The sequence below is a fragment of the Salvelinus fontinalis genome, chromosome 30 (assembly GCF_029448725.1).
Source record: "Salvelinus fontinalis isolate EN_2023a chromosome 30, ASM2944872v1, whole genome shotgun sequence".
NCBI lineage: Eukaryota > Metazoa > Chordata > Actinopteri > Salmoniformes > Salmonidae > Salvelinus > Salvelinus fontinalis.
The window spans coordinates 12929378-12938169 of NC_074694.1; positions in this window are offsets into that span (position 1 = coordinate 12929378).

The window sequence follows — 8792 nt, forward strand, 5'->3', positions numbered from 1 at the left end:
CAAATGACTGATGATTAGTTGAAAGAAATTGATAAGAAGATTGTGGGAGCTGTACTGTTAGATTTCAGTGCAGCCTTTGATATTATTGACCATAACCTGTTGTTGAAAAAACATATGTGTTATAGCTCTTTAACCTCTGCCATATCATGGATTCAGAGCTATCTATCTAATAGAACTCAGAGGGTTTTCTTTAAGGGAAGCTTCTTTAATGTCAAACATGTAAGGTGTGGTGTACCGCATGGCAGCTTTCTAGGCCCTCTACTATTTTCTGTTTTTACCAATGACATGCCGCTGGCATTAAACAAAGCATGTGTGTCCATGTATGCTAATGATTCAACCATATACACATCAGCAACCACATCTAATGAAGTCACTGAAACCCTTAAGAAAGAGTTGCAGTCTGTTTTGGAATGGGTGGCCAGTAATAAAATGGTCCTGAACATCTCTAAAACTAAGAGCATTATATTTGGTACAACTCACTCCCTAAGTTCTGGACCTCAGCTGAATCTGGCAATGAATGATGTGGCTGTTGAACAAGTTGAGGAGACTAAATTACTTGGTGTTACTTTAGATTGTAAACTGTCATGATCAAAACATATATATTCAATGGTTGTAAAGACGGGAAGAGGTCTGTCCATAATAAAGGAGATGCTATGCTTTTTTGACACCACACTCCACAAAGCAAGTCCTTTAGGCTGTAGTTTGATCTTATCTTGATTATTGTCCAGTCACATTGTCAAGCACTGCAAAGAAAGACCTATTTAAGCTGCAGCTGGCCCAGAACAGAGCGGCATGTCTAGGGCTGTGCGGTCACAAATTATTATTATTTTCAAACCAGCCAGGTAGGCTATACTCCTTTTGTAAATATAAGCAATGTGTTTAATATTAAGAAAGTTGAGAAATAGCCTATCAAATGCTGATGGGATCCTCCTCTTTTTAGTAGAGGCCATCACTCTATTTTCTCCCGCAATTGCATAGCCTATAGAAATGTTGCGCAACATGAGGTCATGAAGTGTTTGACTAGATTGTCGAATCCATTTGCATTGATGTCAGAGTGATTAGAGTGCTGAGTACCAGGCATTTAGCAGGTTTGGTAGGCTACTAATGACCAGAAGCAGCATCAGAGCTTGGAGGAGCCTATTTACCGTGGAATGTGGAATTTGAATGCCTTCATGACTCGTGACCTCCGGTGTGGCGGTAATATGGTTACCGCAACAGCCCTATGCACGTTTTTCTCTTCATTGTAATCAGAGGGCTAATATTAATACTATGCATGCTGAGAGTTGAGGAAAAACTCTTCTTGTTTTTATAAGAAACAGTTATGTATTGGAAATTCCAAATTGCTTGCATAGTCAACTTACTTAGTCAACAGCACTGACACACACACTTACCCCACCAGACATGCCACCAGGGGTCTTTTCACAGTCCCTAGGGCCAGAACAAATTCAAGGAAATGTACAGTATTATGAGTCAATTACTCAAGCATACAGAAAAAACTCCCTTCCATCTTATATAGCACAAGTGAACAGCAAACGTGGTTTCAAAAAACAAATAAAGCAACAACTCACGGCACAACGCCTCTCCCCATGTGACCTACTTGTGTGTATGTACTGACATGTATGTGTAACTGATAGATCCACACACACACTACATGTTAATGTTTTTAAATATACTGTACGTAAATTGTAAAGTATTTTTGTCTGTAATGTATTTTTCATTATGTGTTGGACCCCAGTAAGACTAGCTGTCGCCATTGGCATCGGGCTAATGGGGATCCTATCAAATCAAATCAAATGAGCCAGTCCATCAGCCAGTCCGCCAGTCAGTCAAAAAAGTCAGTGGGCGAGTTCAAGCAGGTCACTTTTGTCAAGACGTTGATCAACATTTGTCACCACCTTACATGTGATCCAAATTTTTTACATAAATTAATGAAATATCTAATTTGAGACAATATAGCTAATGTATTTATTTAGATGTTACTGTAATGTTGTGTCCCATATTATAGCCTACAATTAGTCTTGTCTGTAATATTGTTGTCACCAAACAAATTCAAATGTGCTTATTGTCTATTAAGTGTGAATAAAATGTAATACATATTGCTGACTAGACCTGGGTTTTTCTACACTGGTGATTTTAGAGACTTGTTCTGTGTCCCTTCATGAGCAAGTACCCCAGACATGTCGTGGGGTCAATACCAAGTGCATTTGACAGCTTGGCATATTGTTTACCCAGTAACTTATGTGAACTGATTTACATGTATAGTCTAATCCTTTTCGTCATGTGATTGAATCAAATTCTGTTCCTCATGCTTACTGACAAAAGCAACATAAAGGTTGAGAACGAGAGAAATACACTGCAGACTGTGGTGATTTGACATGCAATCAATTACCATACAGTAAGAATCTTTGTGGGCTTCATTTAATCACATCTCTTACAATTCCATGTTGCACAAACACAAATAATAATGAGGAAGGTACAAAGGCATGACAATGGCAACAACAGAGCATATCCAATATACTGCAAAACACCTCTATGTTCTCATTCTAGTAGCCTACGGTGTATGTGACAATAAAACATATACAGTGGGGCAAAAAAGTATTTAGTCAGCCACCAATTGTGCAAGTTCTCCCACTTAAAAAGATGAGAGAGGCCTGTAATTTTCATCATAGGTACACTTCAACTATGACAGACAAAATGAAGGGAAAAAATCCAGAAAATCACATTGTAGGATTTTTAATGAATTTATTTGCAAATTATGGTGGAAAAAAAGTATTTGGTCAATAACAAAAGTTTATCTCAATACTTTGTTATATACCCTTTGTTGGCAATGACAGAGGTCAAACGTTTTCTGTAAGTCTTCACAAGGTTTTCACACACTTTTGCTGGTATTTTGGCCCATTCCTCCATGCAGATCTCCTCTAGAGCAGTGATGTTTTGGGGCTGTTGCTGGGCAACACAGACTTTCAACTCCCTCCAAAGATTTTCTATGGGGTTGAGATCTGGAGACTGGCTAGGCCACTCCAGGACCTTGAAATGCTTCTTACGAAGCCACTCCTTCGTTACCCGGGTGGTGTGTTTGGGATCATTGTCATGCTGAAAGACCCAGCCACGTTTCATCTTCAATGCCCTTGCTGATGGAAGGAGGTTTTCACTCAAAATCTCAAGATACATGGCCCCATTCATTCTTTCCTTTACACGGATCAGTCGTCCTGGTCCCTTTGCAGAAAAACAGCCCCAAAGCATGATGTTTCCACCCCCATGCTTCACAGTAGGTATGGTGTTCAACTCAGCATTCTTTGTCCTCCAAACACGACGAGTTGAGTTTTTACCAAAAAGTTCTATTTTGGTTTCATCTGACCATATGACATTCTCCCAATCTTCTTCTGGATCATCCAAATGCTCTCTAGCAAATTTCAGATGGGCCTGGACATGTACTGGCTTAAGCAGGGGGACACGTCTGGCACTGCAGGATTTGAGTCCCCGGCGGCGTAGTGTGTTACTGATGGTAGGCTTTGTTACTTTGGTCCCAGCTCTCTGCAGGTCATTCACTAGGTCCCCCCGTGTGGTTTTGGGATTTTTGCTCACCGTTCTTGTGATCATTTTGACCCCACGGGGTGAGATCTTGCGTGGAGCCCCAGATCGAGGGAGATTATCAGTGGTCTTGTATGTCTTCCATTTCCTAATAATTGCTCCCACAGTTGATTTCTTCAAACCAAGCTGCTTACCTATTGCAGATTCAGTCTTCCCAGCCTGGTGCAGGTCTACAATTTTGTTTCTGGTGTCCTTTGACAGCTCTTTGGTCTTGGCCATAGTGGAGTTTGGAGTGTGACTGTTTGAGGTTGTGGACAGGTGTCTTTTATACTGATAACAAGTTCAAACAGGTGACATTAATACAGGTAACGAGTGGAGGACAGAGGAGCCTCTTAAAGAAGAAGTTGCAGGTCTGTGAGAGCCAGAAATCCTGCTTGTTTGTAGGTGACCAAATACTTATTTTCCACCATAATTTGCAAATAAATTCATTAAAAATCCTACAATGTGATTTTCTGGATTTTTTTTCTCATTTTGTCTGTCATAGTTGAAGTGTACCTATGATGAAAATTACAGGCCTCTCTCGTCTTTTTAAGTGGGAGAACTTGCACAATTGGTGGCTGACTAAATACTTTTTTGCCCCACTGTATACAGTGGGGAGAACAAGTATTTGATACACTGCTGATTTTGCAGGTTTTCCTACTTACAAAGCATGTAGAGGTCTGTAATTTTTATCATAGGTACACTTCAACTGTGAGAGACGGAATCTAAAACAAAAATCCAGAAAATCACATTGTATGATTTTTAAGTAAATCATTTGCATTTTATTGCATGACATAAGTATTTGATCACCTACCAACCAATAAGAATTCCGGGTCTCACAGACCTGTTCGTTTTTCTTTAAGAAGCCCTCCTGTTCTCCACTCATTACCTGTATTAACTGCACCTGTTTGAACTCGTTACCTGTATAAAAGACACCTGTCCACACACTCAATCAAACAGACTCCAGCCTCTCCACAATGGCCAAGTGTAACGGCAGCCTTCCTCCTCTTCGTCTGAAGAGGAGGTGTAGCAGGGATCGGACCAAGACGCAGCGTAGCTTGTGCTCAACATATTTAAAAATGATAATTAAACAGTGAACACTTACAAAATACAAAATAACAAAATGTGGCAGACCGATACAGCCCTATCTGGTGCAGAGAAAACACAGAGACAGGAAACAACCACCCACAATCCCCAACACAAAACAAGCCATCTATATATGATTCCCAATCAGAGACAACACAAAACATCTGCCTCTGATTGAGAACCATATTAGGCCAAACATAGAAACAGACAAACAATTCACACAACATAGAATGCCCACCCAGCTCACGTCCTGACCAACACTAAAACAAGCACAACACACAAGAACTATGGTCAGAACGTGACACTAACCCCCTCCTGAGGTGCGGACTCCAAACGCACCCCCTAAAACTCAAGGGGAGGGTCTGGGTGGGCATCTGTCCGCGGTGGCGGCTCCGGCGCTGGACGAGGCCACCACTCCACCACTGTCTTTGTCCCCCTCCTTAGCGTCCTTTGAGTGGCGACCCTCGCCCCCGGCCTTGGCCTAGGAATCTTCACCAAGGTCCCCACTAGATTGAGGAGACAGCTCAGGACAGAGAGGTAGCTCAGGACAGAGAGGTAGCTCAGGACAGAGAGGTAGCTCAGGACAAAGAGGTAGCTCAGGACAGAGAGGTAGCTCAGGACAGAGGGGCAGCTCCGGACAGAGAGGCAGCTCCGGACAGAGAGGCAGCTCTGGACTGAAGGGCAGCTCCGGACTAATGGCAGCTCCGGACTGAGGGGCAGCTCTGGACTGAGGGGCAGCTCTGGACTGAGGGGCAGCTCCGGACTGAGGGGCAGCTCCGGGCTGAAGGGCAGCTCCGGGCTGAAGGGCAGCTCCGGGCTGAAGGGCAGCTCATGACTGGAGGGCAGCTCACGACTGGAAGGCAGCTCACGACTGGAAGGCAGCTCACGACTGGAAGGCAGCTCACGACTGGAAGGCAGCTCATGACTGGCAGGCAGCTCATGACTGGAGGGCGGCTCATGACTGGAGGGCGGCTCTGGCAGCTCCTGACTGGCGCTGGGCAGGCAGGCAGCTCCGACGGCGCTGGGCAGGCAGGCAGCTCAGATGGCGCTGGGCAGGCAGGCAGTGCAGGCGGCGTTGGACAGACGGCCGACTCTGACCTGCTGAGGCGCACAGTAGGCCTGGTGCGTGGTGTCGGAACTGGTGGTACCAGACTGGAGACACGCACCTCAAGGCTAGTGCGGGGAGCAGGAACAGGGTACACTAGACTCTCGAGGCGCACTATAGTTCTGGTGCGTGGTACCGGCACTGGTGGTACCGGGCTGAGGGCACGCACCTCAGGGCGAGTGCGGGGAGAAGGAACAGTGCGTACAGGGCTCTGGATACGCACAGTAGGCTTGGTGCGTGGTGCCGGAACTGGAGGTACTGGGCTGGAGACACGCACCACAGGGAGAGTGCGTGGAGGAGGAACAGGGCTCTGGAGACGCACTGGAAGCCTGGTGCGTGGTGTAGGCACTGGTGGTACTGGGCTGGGGCGGGGAGGTGGCGCCGGATCGACCGGACCGTGAAGGCATACAGGAGCTCTTAAGCACCGAGCCTGCCCAACCTTACCTGGTTTAATGCTCCCCGTAGCCCGACCAATGCGGGGAGGTGGAATAACCCGCACTGGGCTGTGTTGGCGAACCGGGGACTGGTGCCATGTAAACCGGCCCGAGGAGACGCACTGGAGACCAGATGTGTTGAGCCGGCTTCATGGCCCCTGGCTCGATGCCCACTCTAGCCCGGCCGATACGTGGAGCTGGAATGTACCGCACCGGGCTAAGCACACGTACAGGAGACACCGTGCGCTTTTCCGCATAACACGGTGTCTGCCCGTACTCCCGCTCTCCACGGTAAGCACAGGAGGTGGGCGCAGGTTTCCTACCTGACTTCGCCACACTCCTCTTTAGCCCCCCCCCCCCCAAGACATTTTTGGGGTTTCTTCTCGGGCTGCCAGCCACGCTTCCGTGCTGCCTCCTCATACCACCGCTCCTGGGCTTTAGCTGCCTCCATCTCTACACGAGAGTGGCGATATTCTCCAATGTTACCCCAGTGTCCTTTACCCTCCAGAATTTCCTCCCATGTCCAGGAGTCCTGTGTAGTGGGCCGCTGCTGCTGTCGCTGCTGCCGTTGCTAGGCTGATTGGTCCGAGATTGGTGGGTGGTTCTGTAACGGCAGCCTTCCTCCTCTTCGTCTGAAGAGGAGGTGTAGCAGGGATCGGACCAAGACGCAGCGTAGCTTGTGCTCAACATATTTAATAATGATGTTTAAACAGTGAACACTTACAAAATACAAAATAACAAAATGTGGCAAACCGATACAGCCCTATCTGGTGCAGAGAAAACACAGAGACAGGAAACAACCACCCACAATCCCCAACACAAAACAAGCCACCTATATATGATTCCCAATCAGAGACAACACAAAACATCTGCCTCTGATTGAGAACCATATTAGGCCAAACATAGAAACGGACAAACAAGACACACAACATAGAATGCCCACCCAGCTCACGTCCTGACCAACACTAAAACAAGCACAACACACAAGAACTATGGTCAGAACGTGACACCAAGACTAGAAAGCTGTGTAAGGACATCAGGGATAAAATACCTGCACAAGGCTGGGATGGGCTACAGGACAATAGGCAAGCAGCTTGGTGAGAAGTCAACAACTGTTGGCGCAATTCTTAGAAAATGGAAGAAGTTCAAGATGATGGTCAATCACCCTCGGTCTGGGGCTCCATGCAAGATCTCACCTCGTGGGGCATCAATGATCACGAGGAAGGTGAGGGATCAGCCCAGAACTACACGGCAGGACCTGGTCAATGACCTGAAGAGAGCTGGGACCACAGTCTCAAAGAAAACCATTAGTAACACACTAAGCCGTCATGGATTAAAATCCTGCAGCGCACGCAAGGTCCCCCTGCTCAAGCCAGCGCATGTCCAGGCCCGTCTGAAGTTTGCCAATGTGTTTGTCTGAAGTTTGCCATCTGGATGATCCAGAGGAGGAATGGGAGAAGGTCATGTGGTCTGATGAGACAAAAATAGAGCTTTTTGGTCTAAACTCCACTCGCCGTGTTTGGAGGAAGAAGAAGGATGAGTACAACCCCAAGAACACCATCCCAACCGTGAAGCGACGGTATCAACATCGCTGATACTGCTCGTCATCACGGCTCTATGGAACTATGGAACTGTGGAGAGACGGTATCAACATCGCTGATACTGCTCGTCATCACGGCTCTATGGAACTGTGGAGAGACGGTATCAACATCGCTGATACTGCTCGTCATCACGGCTCTATGGAACTGTGGAGAGACGGTATCAACAGCGCTGATACTGCTCGTCATCACAGCTCTATGGAACTATGGAGCTGTGGAGAGACGGTATCAACATCGCTGATACTACTCGTCATCACGGCTCTATGTAACTATGGAACTATGGAGCTGTGGAGAGACGGTATCAACATCACTGATACTGCTCGTCATCACGGCTCTATGTAACTATGGAACTATGGAGCTGTGGAGAGACGGTATCAACATCGCTGATACTACTCGTCGTCACGGCTCTATGTAACTATGGAACTATGGAACTGTGGAGAGACGGTATCAACATCACTGATACTGCTCGTCATCACGGCTCTATGTAACTATGGAACTATGGAGCTGTGGAGAGACGGTATCAACATCGCTGATACTACTCGTCATCACGGCTCTATGTAACTATGGAACTATGGAGCTGTGGAGAGACGGTATCAACATCGCTGATACTACTCGTCGTCACGGCTCTATGTAACTATGGAACTATGGAGCTGTGGAGAGACGGTATCAACATCGCTGATACTGCTCGTCATCACGGCTCTATGTAACTATGGAACTATGGAGCTGTGGAGAGACGGTATCAACATCACTGATACTACTCGTCATCACGGCTCTATGTAACTATGGAACTGTGGAGAGACGGTATCAACATCGCTGATACTACTCGTCATCACGGCTCTATGGAACTATGGAACTGTGGAGAGACGGTATCAACATCGCTGATACTGCTCGTCATCACGGCTCTATGGAGCTGTGGAGAGACGGTATCAACATCGCTGATACTGCTCGTCATCACGGCTCTATGGAGCTGTGGAGAGACGGTATCAACATCGCTGATAC